We start from the raw sequence: 13327 nt of genomic DNA on the forward strand, positions 1-13327 counted from the left end.
TAAATTTATTTATTTATGGCTGTGTTGGGTCTTCGTTTCTGTGTGAGGGCTTTCTCCAGTTGCGGCAAGCGGGGGCCACTTTTCATCGCGGTGTGCGGGCCTCTCACTATCGCAGCCTCTCTTGTTGCGGAGCACAGGCTCCAGATGCGCAGGCTCAGCAGCCGTGGCTCACGGGCCTAGCTGCTCCGCGGCATGTGGGATCCTCCCAGACCAGGGCTCGAACCCGTGTCCCCTGCATTGGCAGGCAGACTCTCCACCACTGTGCCACCAGGGAAGCCCTACCTGTCAGATTTTTAAATGGACAGAAAGACACCTATTCAATGAAAAAGATTTACTAAATTATCAAAGAACCACAACCGAGGTGCCTATGAACATTTTCAAAGATACCATAAGAAATTTAGTTAAAAAGAAAATGAAAGTGGTCAAATAGTAGTTATCTTTCATTTGCAAAACAGAACATATGTGTCTGAGTTTCTAGGAAGCATCATTTCTGAAATCAGAGAATCACAGAGTTCAGAGTTCTCCATAAATTCTCTGGGAAGCATCTCAGTGATTCAGGACTGAACGTTGTCTTGTCTTTTTTTTTGAAGATTTTTAAAAATATATATTTTACAAGCCCCTTCCTGTGTTTTACTGTCCAAGGACAGAGGAATTCCCTTAATACAAACCCAACTATCCTCCTCCTTTAATTTATGTCCATTTTCTCTTGTTCTGTCCTCTGTGAACATGGACAAAACACATCCAATATTCTCCTCATAAAAGACTTCCACTTACTTGAAGCTAGAAGGCAAGTTACCCGTCAATCTTCCAATCTTAATTCCAGAGCCTTTCATTTTTTTCCCATAGGACTTTCTATTCACCTCTTTAATGACTTTAGGTTCCCTTTAGAACCCTGCCCAGTTTCTTCATGTACTCAATAAAAGAAAACTAACAATGAGGAAGAATTATTTAAATGTGCAGGTGATGCATCTTTTATTAACTTGATCCTCTACTAAAATAAATATTGTCATAAAAATGACATTAAAATAAATACATTCTGTATTGTAATCAATTGGTCAGAACTAGTGCATTATTTATGGATTATCTGTAGGTAATTACAACAAAAGCTATAATTTATGGAAAGCTTCCTGTGTGCCAGGCACTGAATACTTGCTATCAAATCCTGGCAACCACTCTAAGAGGTTGGTATTGTTATCCCCATTTTTCACAGGGATGGTGTGGGCTAGATTGCCAGAGATCTTGATTATGATTCTAACGCCAGTGCCTTTTCACAGTGCTCTAAAGATACATGATCACACACTCACACACGTGTGCAGGGCCTGGTCCAGGTACGGAGGCTGCTGCAGGTCAGGCTTCCTTGAACCAAACTCTGAGATGAGAATTTACATGTGGGAATTTCACTGGTGAGGGCTCCTGGGCTCAACATACAGGCGAGAGTGAACAAAGCATATGAGGCACTGGGAGAAGCTCGACTGGAGTGCGGTCACAACAAAAGCCCCAGCTGATCGTACAGGCCCTACAGCCTTGTCCTGAATTGGGGCAAGAACCTTTGTGTCCCCAAATTGACCAGCCATTGAATGTACACTGCTGCCCTGTAGCAGGGAGTAGAATCTTTTTTTTTTTTTTTTAAGGTGAACATTTTCTTTGGAAAGTCTTTTTTTTTTTTTTTTAAGTTTATTTTATTGAAATATAGCTGATTTACAATGTTGTGTTAATTTCTGCTGTACAGCAAAGTGATTCAGTTATACATATATACATTCTTTTTCATATTCTTTTCCATCATGGTTTATCACAGGATACCGAATATAGTTCCCTGTACTATACAGTTGGACCTTGTTTTCTATCCATCCTATATATAATAGTTTGCATCTGCTAATCACAAACACCCAACCACCCCTCCCCAACCTCCCCTCCCGCTTGGCAACCACAAGTCTGTTTTCTATGTCTGTGAGTCTGTTTCTGTTTCGTATATATGGTCATTTGTGTCATAGTTTAGATTCCACATATAGGTAATATATGGTATTTGTCTTTCTCTGTCTGACTTACTTTGCTTAGTATGATAATCTCTAGGTCCATCCATGTTGCTGCAAATGGCATTATTTCATTCTTTTTTATGGCTGGGTAATATTCCACTGTCTATATATACCACATCTTCTTTTTTTTTTTTTTTTTAAATGAGGGAGCTTTTTTTTTTTTTTTAAATCATTCATTAAGTGAGTAGAATCTTGAGTGAGGCAGCTCTCTTTAGCTAACAGCTAAGGGCAGCCGCCAAGGAGGGACCCAGCTGTGAGCTCTCAGCAGTCAGGATTCCCAGAAGCTGGGGAAAGAGTACCTCAGTCCCAAACGGGGCAGGGGATCTGGGTGACACATCACAGCTCTACTACAGTGACTCTATTTTTTGGATCCCCAACTCAGGATATGGTTCTGGGTACCTGTTTACGGGTTGGTTGTTACAGAAATTATGTAGCTTTAATGTCAAAGAAATCAAACAAATAAGGCAGAGGTGGGAAAAAGACTACAAATGCTGCTTTGGTTTATGGGTAGGAAATGAAAAATATCTATCTCTTGCCTTTCCGTCACTTTCTTCACCTTGTTCTGTCTCTGTCCCTTTGCTGTGTCACATTCTCTGTGTGATACACATACATTAATATGATGACTGGAAACTTTGATAGCGAAGAGGGGAAACAAAAGAGGAGAGAGAATAATTTGAAATATTGGTAACAGATAATTATTACCAATAGTGGTAAGTGGATATTATCATTTTTGAATAGTTCTGTCAACGATAATACACATGTCCTCTGAAGGAAGATGTTACAAAGGATGCATAAACCCTATTAGTCGTTCTGCATCCTCAATAATGTTTTTATCCATAATCTTTCCTCATAGATTTTATTTTCTAAACCATATTAAAAAGACATAATTGCCTCAGGATGGTTCTTGCCTAAAAAACAAAAATACAAATACTTATACTACTGATCATTGAAGAGGAAGTTCTATTTCATTTTCCATTTTATAATGAGAACCATCAAAAATGTTTTTAAAGTTTAAAATCAAAATTATGCATTATTTATTGTTCTCTGTCCATTATGGAGAAGCTTTTTAAAAGCTAGAAAGCCAACAACTAGCTGGAATGTCTTATTAGGACATGAATTTGAAACAGATCCCCAGGGGATAACGAATCCAGCTTATATTACAGGAAAATGTGAAGAGTATAAATTCATATTATGCTGCCTTGCTATTCTATTAACGAATACAAAAATAAATTCTCTAGTCATTTTAACATGAGCAGCAAGATATTAGCGCAGAAGCCAGAGTTCAAAAAGTTAATAATAAATCTGAATCAAGAGTAATTTCGAAAGGACTCAAACGACAAAAGGCAGTGGAGAGTGAAAATTCAAATGCAGCAGGACATTATCTCATTAGAAATCCACTGTCATTGTCCTCCATGGAAATGGCCCACAAATTGCTGATGTCTGTGACCTCTACAGTGGGACTGAATTTGGATCCAAAAGCTGGTGGCTCAGCATTTCCTGTCCCCTCTCATTTCAAAATCCCACACTACAAAAGGGCATAGGGTAACACGTTTTACTGCTAAGTATGATTTGAGCCTGTTGGAAGACTGCCCATTCAAAAGTGTCACCCTGGCAACTCACCGATGGCTTTTACCTTCAAAGAGTTTGCCCTAAACAACCCCCTCCAGAAGAATTCTGTATTCTACCCACAGGGTAGAAGGAAGGCAGTCTTGAATATTTCAAACTCTAAGTACTTTTAAGTGGCAACTCCAAAGCTCACATAAGCGCTACCCATTGCTTTGCTGGCATAATGGTACGTGAAATACTCATTCTGGAATCTGAGCAGGAAGCAGCCACCCAATCCTGTTGTCCACAGTAAGATTAGCTCCCACTAAGCCAGACAATGGTGGTGAAAGCTGACCTGCCCTTTCCCAGCCATCACACCATCTTCTGTTCACTGTCTACAGAAGCTTCCACACCTGTCCATCTCTGTTCATGTCATCATTCTGCTCAAGGTGGCCAAGCTATGCAGAGGGCAAACGTGTCAAGACAATGTCTCCCCATGGCTCTCACCCGTTACCAAGTGAAGGGTGATTTACCTGTTTCCCATCCACGATATATTGTCTCCACTCCTAGTTCCATAAACACAAACTGCCAAGGGTCTCCTGTTTTGAAAACATCATATTAGTCTGTGTCTATCCCACAAAGGCTATGAGTGAGACGGGAAGGCAGAAAAAGAGACAGACCAAAATGGGGAGACATATTTCTTGGGCTCTACACGTAAGCAACTGGAAACTCCTTTTGTGACTGGCAGCTCTCAGGAGAGTGAATCACGTTGTGTACCCGCACCCTGATGATTTACAGCCCACTGGTTTCAAGGCAATGACTGACCATTCTGTGAATTTCAGAGAACAATTCATTGTCTTTCAGACCACCTACAACTTGCACTCATGTGACGTCATTCTAAGATACACCAACTCAGCATTTCCATGAATTCATTTTCTATACATGAAATTCACAGGGTCTTGCGATGTCTTTGACCCAAACTGAAATACCTTCTGCTTAAAAGTGTTGTCTTTAAAATACATGAGGAGTGCCTTTTTTAATGTATGAACGTTATCTTTTATTTAAAAAGGGGAAATAAAACTGGAAAAAAAATAGGGTGTTTCAGAAAACTGGGTTGTGTGGCCAGTGTTTGCCGCGTTAGTGAATGTGCCTAACACATTGGTACCGAAAGTACCTACTTGGAAAACATTGACTTGATAATGAATTGAGACGATAGTCCTTTTTTAATTGGAATTTAAACAAGTGATTTTGATTCTCTTTCTCTCCTTCCTTTTGGCAGTGGAACCAGTACAGAGAAATAAAGGATGCCAAAAAACAAAATCCATGCTAAAAAAATTTTAGGTACAAAAATAAAAAATAATAAAACCTTAACCAGAGCCTAAAGCAGTAAAGCAAAATCTGTTGAACACAGAGTGATTAACCAAAGCATATGCCATCAGTGTGAACTGATATACTTAATTCAATTTCCTATTTTAAGACACATAGATAATGTCACGGTTCAATAAAGATTTGGAATAAGAGGGAAAAAAATGAAGTGGAAAGGACAGAATGAGTTTCAAGAGACCAGGACGCCGGCTCCAGCTGTCAACACTGAGCAAGTTACTTAATTTTGCTTCAGATTAATTCTCTTGTGTATAAAAATGGAAGTGACATTAACTGATCTTGAAAGTTTCTGGAAGGATGGTAGAGAAGTGAACTAGAGAGAGGCAAAAAGGGGCATTTTGTCATTTTCCAGCGGGTCTTAAGGAGAAAAAAAAAATCAGTAAATTAATTAAGGCCACGGTAATCAAATAAAATTCACTCAAAATAGTACTATTGTAAGTATTATTTGAATTTAAAAGTTTTACCCATGACAGTCCCTCAAAGAAGGCTCTGAGTATTGTATTTCAAAAGTCTAACTCGGATAGACTTGACCTCAAACAGTGCAGCCTCTGTTACAACAGTCTTCCTTAATGACGTTCTGGGTTGATGCCGGGAAGACCCAAAGGCTGGGACCCTGGCACCACCCCTCTGAAGAATGCGAGAAAGTTCCTGCTCTGTCTCCCAGAAGCAATGCTCAGATCCTGGGCAGAGCAATGAACGTGAGGAATTGACAAGAAACCTCGACTGATACAGAAAACGAACTAAACTTTGGAAAGCAAAAGCACTTTTCTTAAATAATTTCTATAACCACTGTGAATTAAAATGGAGAATGGCACTCGTTTGTAACTCTCCTACATTTTAGGGGTTGCAAGGTTTTTCAAATACTGGTTGAAATTTCCTTTCATCAAACTCAAAAGGTCACAACATTTGGCATGAGGAAAAATCCGAATTTATCATGCCAAGAAAATAAGGCCAACAAGTACAGATACAAATGAAATGACAGGTAATGGCAAAATAAAATGAAAATTGAGAATGTGGTGAGTTGTGTGTGTGTGTGTGTGTGTGTGTGTGTGCGTGCGTGTGTGTGTTTTTGGCCGTGCCACGCAACCTGTGGGATTCTTAGTTCCCTGACTGGAGATCGACCCCATGTCTCCTGCAGTGGAAGCATGGAGTCTTCACCACTGGACCACCAGGGAATTCCCGTGAGTTGTGTTTTAAGTGTCAGAATGAATAATAGTGAGGGCTTAAGTACAAAATCAAATTCATATTTTTAAAAAGATTTTTAACTATGGTCTGTAACTCCCAAATCAATGTTGTTAGCCCTGAACCCTCCCCTAACCCTCCCCTAACCACCATACTTAAACTTCCAACTGCCTGGTGGATATTTCAACCTATCTTTGAAATATATATGTCCCAAATATACCTCAAAGTCCTCTCCTCTCCAACAGTAAGTCCGCTTCCCTCCTAATCCCCTTGATGACCCAAGTCACCCAAGTCAGAAACCTGACAATCCCAAGTCCTAACTTGTTCTTGCTTCCAATGCCCAAACTATCACCAAATCCAGAATATTCTAGCTCTTTCACACTTCACTCTCTCTATTCCTCACTGCTTCTACTCTAATTCTAGCCCTTCCATCTCTTCCCCAGATCATTACAAAACGAATCTTCCTTCCTTCAATCTTGCTCACCTGCAACTCGTTTTCTATACTTTCTCCAGGGTAACACACCTAAAACGCCAATGACCACCAGCTTAAAACCCCTCAGAGGAAAAGGGAACCCTCTTACGCTGTTGGTGGGAATGTAAATTGGTGCAGCCACTATGTAAAACAGTATGGTGTTCCTTAAAAAACTAAAAATACAATTACCATATGATCCAGCAATCCCACTCCTCACATATATCCAGAGAAAACCATACTTCAAAAAGATACATGCACCCCAATGTTCATTGCAGCACTATTTACAATAGCCAGGACATGGAAGCAACCAAAATGTCCATCGACAGATGAATGAATAAAGAAGATGTGGTATATATATACAAGGGAATGCTACTCAGCCATATAAAAGAATGAAATAAAGCCATTTGCAGCAACATGGATGGACCTAGAGGTTATCATACTAAGTGAACTCAGACAAAGAAAGACAAATATCATACGATATCTCTTATTTGTGGAATCTAAAAAAAAGATACAAATGAATTTATTTACAAAACAGAAACAGACTCACGCACACAGAAAACAATCTCATGGTTACCAAAGGGGAAAGGTGGGTGGGGAGGGATAAATCAGGAGTTTGGGAATTATCAGATACACACTACTATATATAACACAGGTAAACAACAAGGTCCTAGTGTATAGCACAGGGAACTATATTCAATATCCTATAATAAACCATAATGGAAAAAAATCTGAAAAAGAATATATCATTTTGCTGATATATATCTCCAGAAACTAATACAACATTGTAAATCAACCATAACTCGATTTTTAAAAAACCCCTCAGTGCTTACACTTACACACACACACACCCACCACCCATACCTGTGGTTCAACAATGCTGAAAATGTATTACTTCCACATGTGGGTTTCACACACCTATCCCGCCGCTCCTGCCTGCAATGCCCTCCTCGACCCCATCCTGCTCTTTACCAGGCTAACTGCTATTCATCTTTCAAGGGCCATTTCAGGGGTCACCTTCTCTAGGAAGCCTGCTTTTACACACACAGTCTTCCAGCCCCAGGCTTCATTTGATGCCTTTTCCATTTCCATTCCTTACTGTACTCTTGATATATTTATATCATATTGGAGTTGGTCATATTTATTTATGCATTTATCTCTGCAATTTACAGATATTCTTTGAAGGGTAGGACTTATCACCTTTGCTTTTTGAGATCCTAGCAAAGTTTACTGAATCGAAATAAAAATGAACCAAACTATAGAGGAAAACAGATTGGAGCATATGTGGGTATTTTGGAGGATTATAAATGTTCGGAAATAGTCATTGTTTTTCTTACTTATGCAAATAATACATCATGGTTTACAAAGTGCTTTCACATAAGTTACATTGTTTGATTCTTAAAACAATCCTAGACGGCAGGGTAAGGCAGAAATGAAGGCTGAGGGAGACCCTAAATGCATAAGAAATTTCTCTGGGAAAAGAAACATTACTAATTTTTTTAAGGGGTGTGTGTGTGTGTGTGTGTGTTCAAGTAGGTCTTCATGGATCTTCATTTCACAGCTCCAAACTTTAAATAAATTCCTGTTCGGTCAAAATAGCCAATTGATTTCCTTCATCACTACTAAAAAAAAAAAAAAAATCTCCTGAAAAAGAAAAACTCTCAATTCTTTACCAAGAATTATCAATAACCTATTCCCTTATTCACTCTTTTCCAAGAAGCAGATCTCGGAAGACAGAACCGTTCATTTAGACTTCTAAAGACAAAGAGGAAACTGTTCCACTTTTACCTTCAGAAGATCCACTGGGCCAGGAATCTCCTGAAAGTTTCCCTGATTTTGGAAGCTGTCCTTTTCCCAGGATGCCAATTCCTGACAGCAGCTTTGGTAAGTCTTCAGCACACAGGTGTGGAATATCACAAAGATTTCTGAAAAGGAAAAAAACAGAACAGTGTAAACTGTTTTGGGTTAGCTAATTCTATTAAGCTGAGATTTCGTTCAACTATCCTACTAAAACTGACAAGGGGAACTTAATACGTATTAAATTCCATGATGAATTTTAACCAAACCTTACTGTAGTTACAGACATCAATGTCTAAGAAACTTTAGGCAATTTCATTGCAACAGGTAATGAAAAAAGGTAACACAATTCCAGTTACATTTTGGTACAGGATAGTAGTCTGAATGACCCCTAAATAGCAGGAAACAACTGCACACACAAATAAAAGAGGGAAAAAAGGCACTTGATCTTATTTTACTCGAATACTTCATGGGAATACACGGTGCTTTACAATCACATCAACAAACAGGCCGCAGCTGGGAAGAATCTAATACAGATTGAAAAGAACAACAATGAAGAACGAAGTATTTGACGAAGGTTGATGATCTCAGTGAGGAACGCAGCTATGCAATTACATTTCAGAGGTGGCTTTCAAGGTGGTGAGAAGAGAAAGCATCTGAGAATGAAGGTTTCAGAACACACCATCGTAAGAAAACAAGCAAAAGGTTAAGGTAGAACAGCACAGAATGAAACTTTAATTAAACGGAAGCCAACTAATAGAAGAGTTTGAATAGTGTGTTTATTTAATACCTCACTTTTATGAGAAAGAGTGAAAAAAAAAATCACAGAAAAAAATTGTTCAGAAAACCTCTTTTAAACCAGAACTTGGGGGCGGTATACAGGGAGAAACGAGGAAAGCAGGAAGTCTAGACCTGCATTTCCCATTCATAGTCTGACCTCGGGCTTGCTAAGTGCTTCTCAACCTTGTGGGCACCTTTGCACCACCAGGAGAGCTTTTTAAAACATATCAGTGACTCGGCCCCATGCAGCCAAAGAAATCCCTGACCAATTACATCAGAAGATCAGGTAAGATGGAACCCAAGCACAGGCATTTTTTTCAAAGGAGAGAAAGTCAGAGACATTCTTTGATGACTCATCCAAAGCTAAGAGTTCTGTCTTCTCTACACAATTTGAACCTGATCACTCAATTTGTTTTTAAAACAAATACGGTTTAAATTAATAGTATCCAAAATTTTCAAACCCTATAAAATTAAATAGTTCCCCCTTTCGAATTACAGTTTTCTCCAGATATAAGCCCAGGAGTGGGATTGCTGGATCATCTGGTAACTCTATTTTTAGTTTTTTGAGGACTCTCCATACTGTTTTCCATAGGGCTCCCTTTTCTCCATACCCTCTCCAGCATTTATTTGCAGACTGTTTAATGATGGCCATGCTGACCAGTGTGAGGTGATACCTCAGTGCAGTTTTGACTTGCATTTCTCTAATAATTAGCAACACTGAGCACTTTTTCATGTGCCTGTTAATAGCTAAGACATGGAAGCAACCTAAGTGTCCACTGATAGATGAATGGATAAAGAAGATGTGGTACAGATAGACAGATACATAGATAGGTAGGTAGACACACAATGGAATATTACTCAGCCATAAAAAATGAAATAATGCTATTAGCAGCAACATGGATGGACCTAGAGATTATGATACTAAGTGAACTAAGCCAAAGACAAATATCATATATCATTTATATGTGGAATCTAAAAAAGGGTACAAATGAACTTACCTACAAAACAGAAAGAGTTACAGATGTAGAAAACAAACTTATGGTTACCAGGGGGTAAGGGCAGGGAGGATAAAATGGGAGATTGGAATGGACATATACATACTACTATATATAAAATAGATAAGTAATAAAGACCTACTGTATAGCACAGGGAACTCTACTCAATACTCTGTAATGACCTATATGGGAAAAGAATCTAAAAAAGAGTGGATATATGCATACGTATAACTGATTCACTTTGCTGTACACCTGAAACTAACATGACATTGTAAATCAACTATACTCCAATAAAAATTTTTTTTAAAAAGATAAATACATAAATAAATGAATAGTTCCCCAATTTTCGAGAGGAGGGAACTAGGGCTCTGAGAGATATACTGACTATGCAAGGTCCAAGTGAAGCAGCAACGCCAGGATGGGATCAAGTCTCCCAGGGAAGATAAAGGCAGACCCTGAGCTGGGGCCGGACCCTGTTTCGGGCTGGGCTGGGTAGGACGGGACCACATGAGCCACACTGTTGATGAGGGCCTGACGCTACTGACTTTCCAGGCACAGGAGAGCATAACCTCGGGGTTCCCACCCCTTACGGAGTGATGAAGATAAAAATAATCCTAGGAGCTAAATTATCGAGCACTTTGTACAAGCCCGACACGGTGCTAAGTGCTTTAATCCTCACAAGAACTCTCTGACCTAAGTACGATTATTATCCCCAATTTATAAATGAGGAAACTGAAGCTGAGAGTGCTTTGTCTTCTCTCCAAAATGGTGGAACTGGAATTGTAACAAAGCTGTTCTCTCCCCCAACCATGTATTGCCTCGAGGGAATGCAGTAAACAGGCAGCTGGAAGCAAGGCTACTGTGCCCTGTATCTGCCCTATCTTCTCTTTGTCACAAGGCATTCTCACACTGGAAAGTGGAAACAGAAGCACCCTGGAATCTTCCCAGTGCTTTCAGATTTTCTCCGATTAAATAATTAGTTTCTGTTGTTTGGGAAAGGATGAACATTGTATGGAATGATTTTTCTTCTCCCTACAGACACACACACACACACACACACACACACACTCTCTCTCTCTCTCTCTCTCTCTCTCTCTCTGTCTCTCTCTCTCTGTCTCTCTCTCTCTGTCTCTCTCTCTGTTCCAAATTAGTAGAAGCTGAATAGTGAGATTTAATGCCACTATTTTGGAGACTTCAGCTCAGACAACTGTCAGAAGAGTCACCACTGAAATCTGTCCTCAATGATTCAGTCCATCACGACATGTGAATTTAAAAGCTTAACTGAAATCTCTGGAACGTCATTTACACTTCCTTAGGAAAAAAATGTATGAACCATTCTTATACTCATCTTCAAAATCTTAGAGAAGTATCTTCGTTGCAGTTTGCTGGCCCAGTACATTTACATTATGTAAATGATTTCCTTTCTTTAAACAGCGCCGTTATTGGCTATAATAAAATCTAATTTACGAATATTCCACATATGAAACATGTTTTATTTAAGAGGCTAATGCAAAAGCATTACTGCTTCTGACACCTTAGGCAGATCCTAATTACACTGTGGCAAAATCATCTTCATAGCTCAGTTAAAAAATAACGTGAAAAGTTGGTTTTCACTATACACTTCTGGGAAGAAACAAAAGAGTGACAATAAAAATGAAAACACAATTTTGAGAACGGGAAGGGGCCTGGGAGGTGTATCCAACCATCTATCTGCCTACGGCCTATTCCATTTTCAGGGAACTCGGTATGGAGTCGAATCTCTCTTCCTCTGTAGCTTTCACTCCTCGGTCCCAGTTCTGGCCCTTGGAGACAGATCCAGATTCACGTCCTAGTGTAAACTTCCCCAACCTCAGCCCACTGTTCAGGAAAGCAGGAATCACCTGCTGTTTTAGCAGAGGTGGCCACTGATAGGACCCGGGGTAAGGACCTGACTCAAGGGCATCCACAGAGGCTGGTGGATGACCGATGAGGTCGCTTCGCACCAAGGTCTCTGCCCTAGAAAAGAGATGATAATCAAATTAACTCTCTCTGGGATCTGGAGTGGATATTGGGAGTCAGAAGAGAACCTATTGAATATGCACAGGTAAGCAGAAAGGCCAGCAGAGAGATGACAAGAGATAAGACTCATTCCCTGAAGCAGCCTCCAACCCTGATAACTTCTCACTTCCCATATCCAGACAGATATCAGTCCCTCCTCCTAAAGGTGCCCTGTTCTCTGCAGCCCCAGATGCCCAATACTTATGGACTAATACTGGGGCACCTCATTTACCAGCCATACTTATAGCTGCTTATCAGGTTGACAATATCTCCATTATCTTTTTGTAGGTATTTTTGTTAGAACCAACAGAAGCCTTTACTTGCACCCCATTCATATTTCACCTTTTCTTCTTACACTGGAGGTTTTTTTGTTTGTTTGTTTTTACGTTTTTGGCCATGCCACGCGGGATGTGGGAACTTAGCTCACCAACCAGGGATTGAACCCGCACCCCCTGTATTTGGAGCACAGAGTCTTAACCACTGGATCACCAGGGAAGTCCCCTATGTCACCTTTTTAGAATGGAGTTCATCATTACAGCTTGCCAAAAACATGTGACGTCTCAATTCTGTCCTTCCAAAACCTGTTACGGCTTTCACCTCCGTGTAATCCACAGATTAGACCAGCATGCCATTTAGAATGATGTTCATGCTATGACACAATACGGAATTGGACACTATTTCACAGAGCCCACGGTGGTATAAAAAATAGTGAAAACCAAACTGTTAATAAATTAAAATGAATTTATTTTAGTCTCGAGGTCACTCTTTAAAATAATTACCAATTCTCCAAATTGACTGCAAATCATCCTGAAGATATAAATAGTTACATAAACTGACATGACCAAGCAGTTCATTTTGCTGGATAAAGGTTTTAACATGTACTTGGTAGAGACTGCAAAACCCAGAAGAGTTAGGCTTTAGCATCATTGGGGAAAATCAGGCCATAGTTGAGATAATTGGCAACAAGAACTTTGTGGTTATAGAGTAATTACCCGTGCAGCAGACCAAGAAGTTATATTTGAGAAACATACTGTGAAAACAGAGCGAAGCTCGCCTCCTCCTTCCCTGCGGCAATCATGAAAATCAGCAGAGGCTGTCATTTTAGG

The 13327-nt window shown here is 39.7% G+C and overlaps 1 protein-coding gene across 18 annotated transcripts in view; it reads right to left on the reverse strand.

Annotated features, from left to right (window-relative positions):
- NRCAM (neuronal cell adhesion molecule) overlaps positions 1-13327 on the reverse strand; it is a 322710-nt gene that overhangs the window by 246356 nt on the left and 63027 nt on the right. For all 18 annotated transcript variants that reach the window (XM_057550380.1, XM_057550377.1, XM_057550376.1 and 15 more), the window contains exon 2: positions 8401-8537. The gene's annotated coding sequence lies outside the window, so the exon portion shown is untranslated. The remainder of the gene's footprint in view (positions 1-8400; positions 8538-13327) is intronic.

This window comes from Balaenoptera acutorostrata, chromosome 7, assembly GCF_949987535.1.
Source record: "Balaenoptera acutorostrata chromosome 7, mBalAcu1.1, whole genome shotgun sequence".
NCBI classification, from domain to species: domain Eukaryota; kingdom Metazoa; phylum Chordata; class Mammalia; order Artiodactyla; family Balaenopteridae; genus Balaenoptera; species Balaenoptera acutorostrata.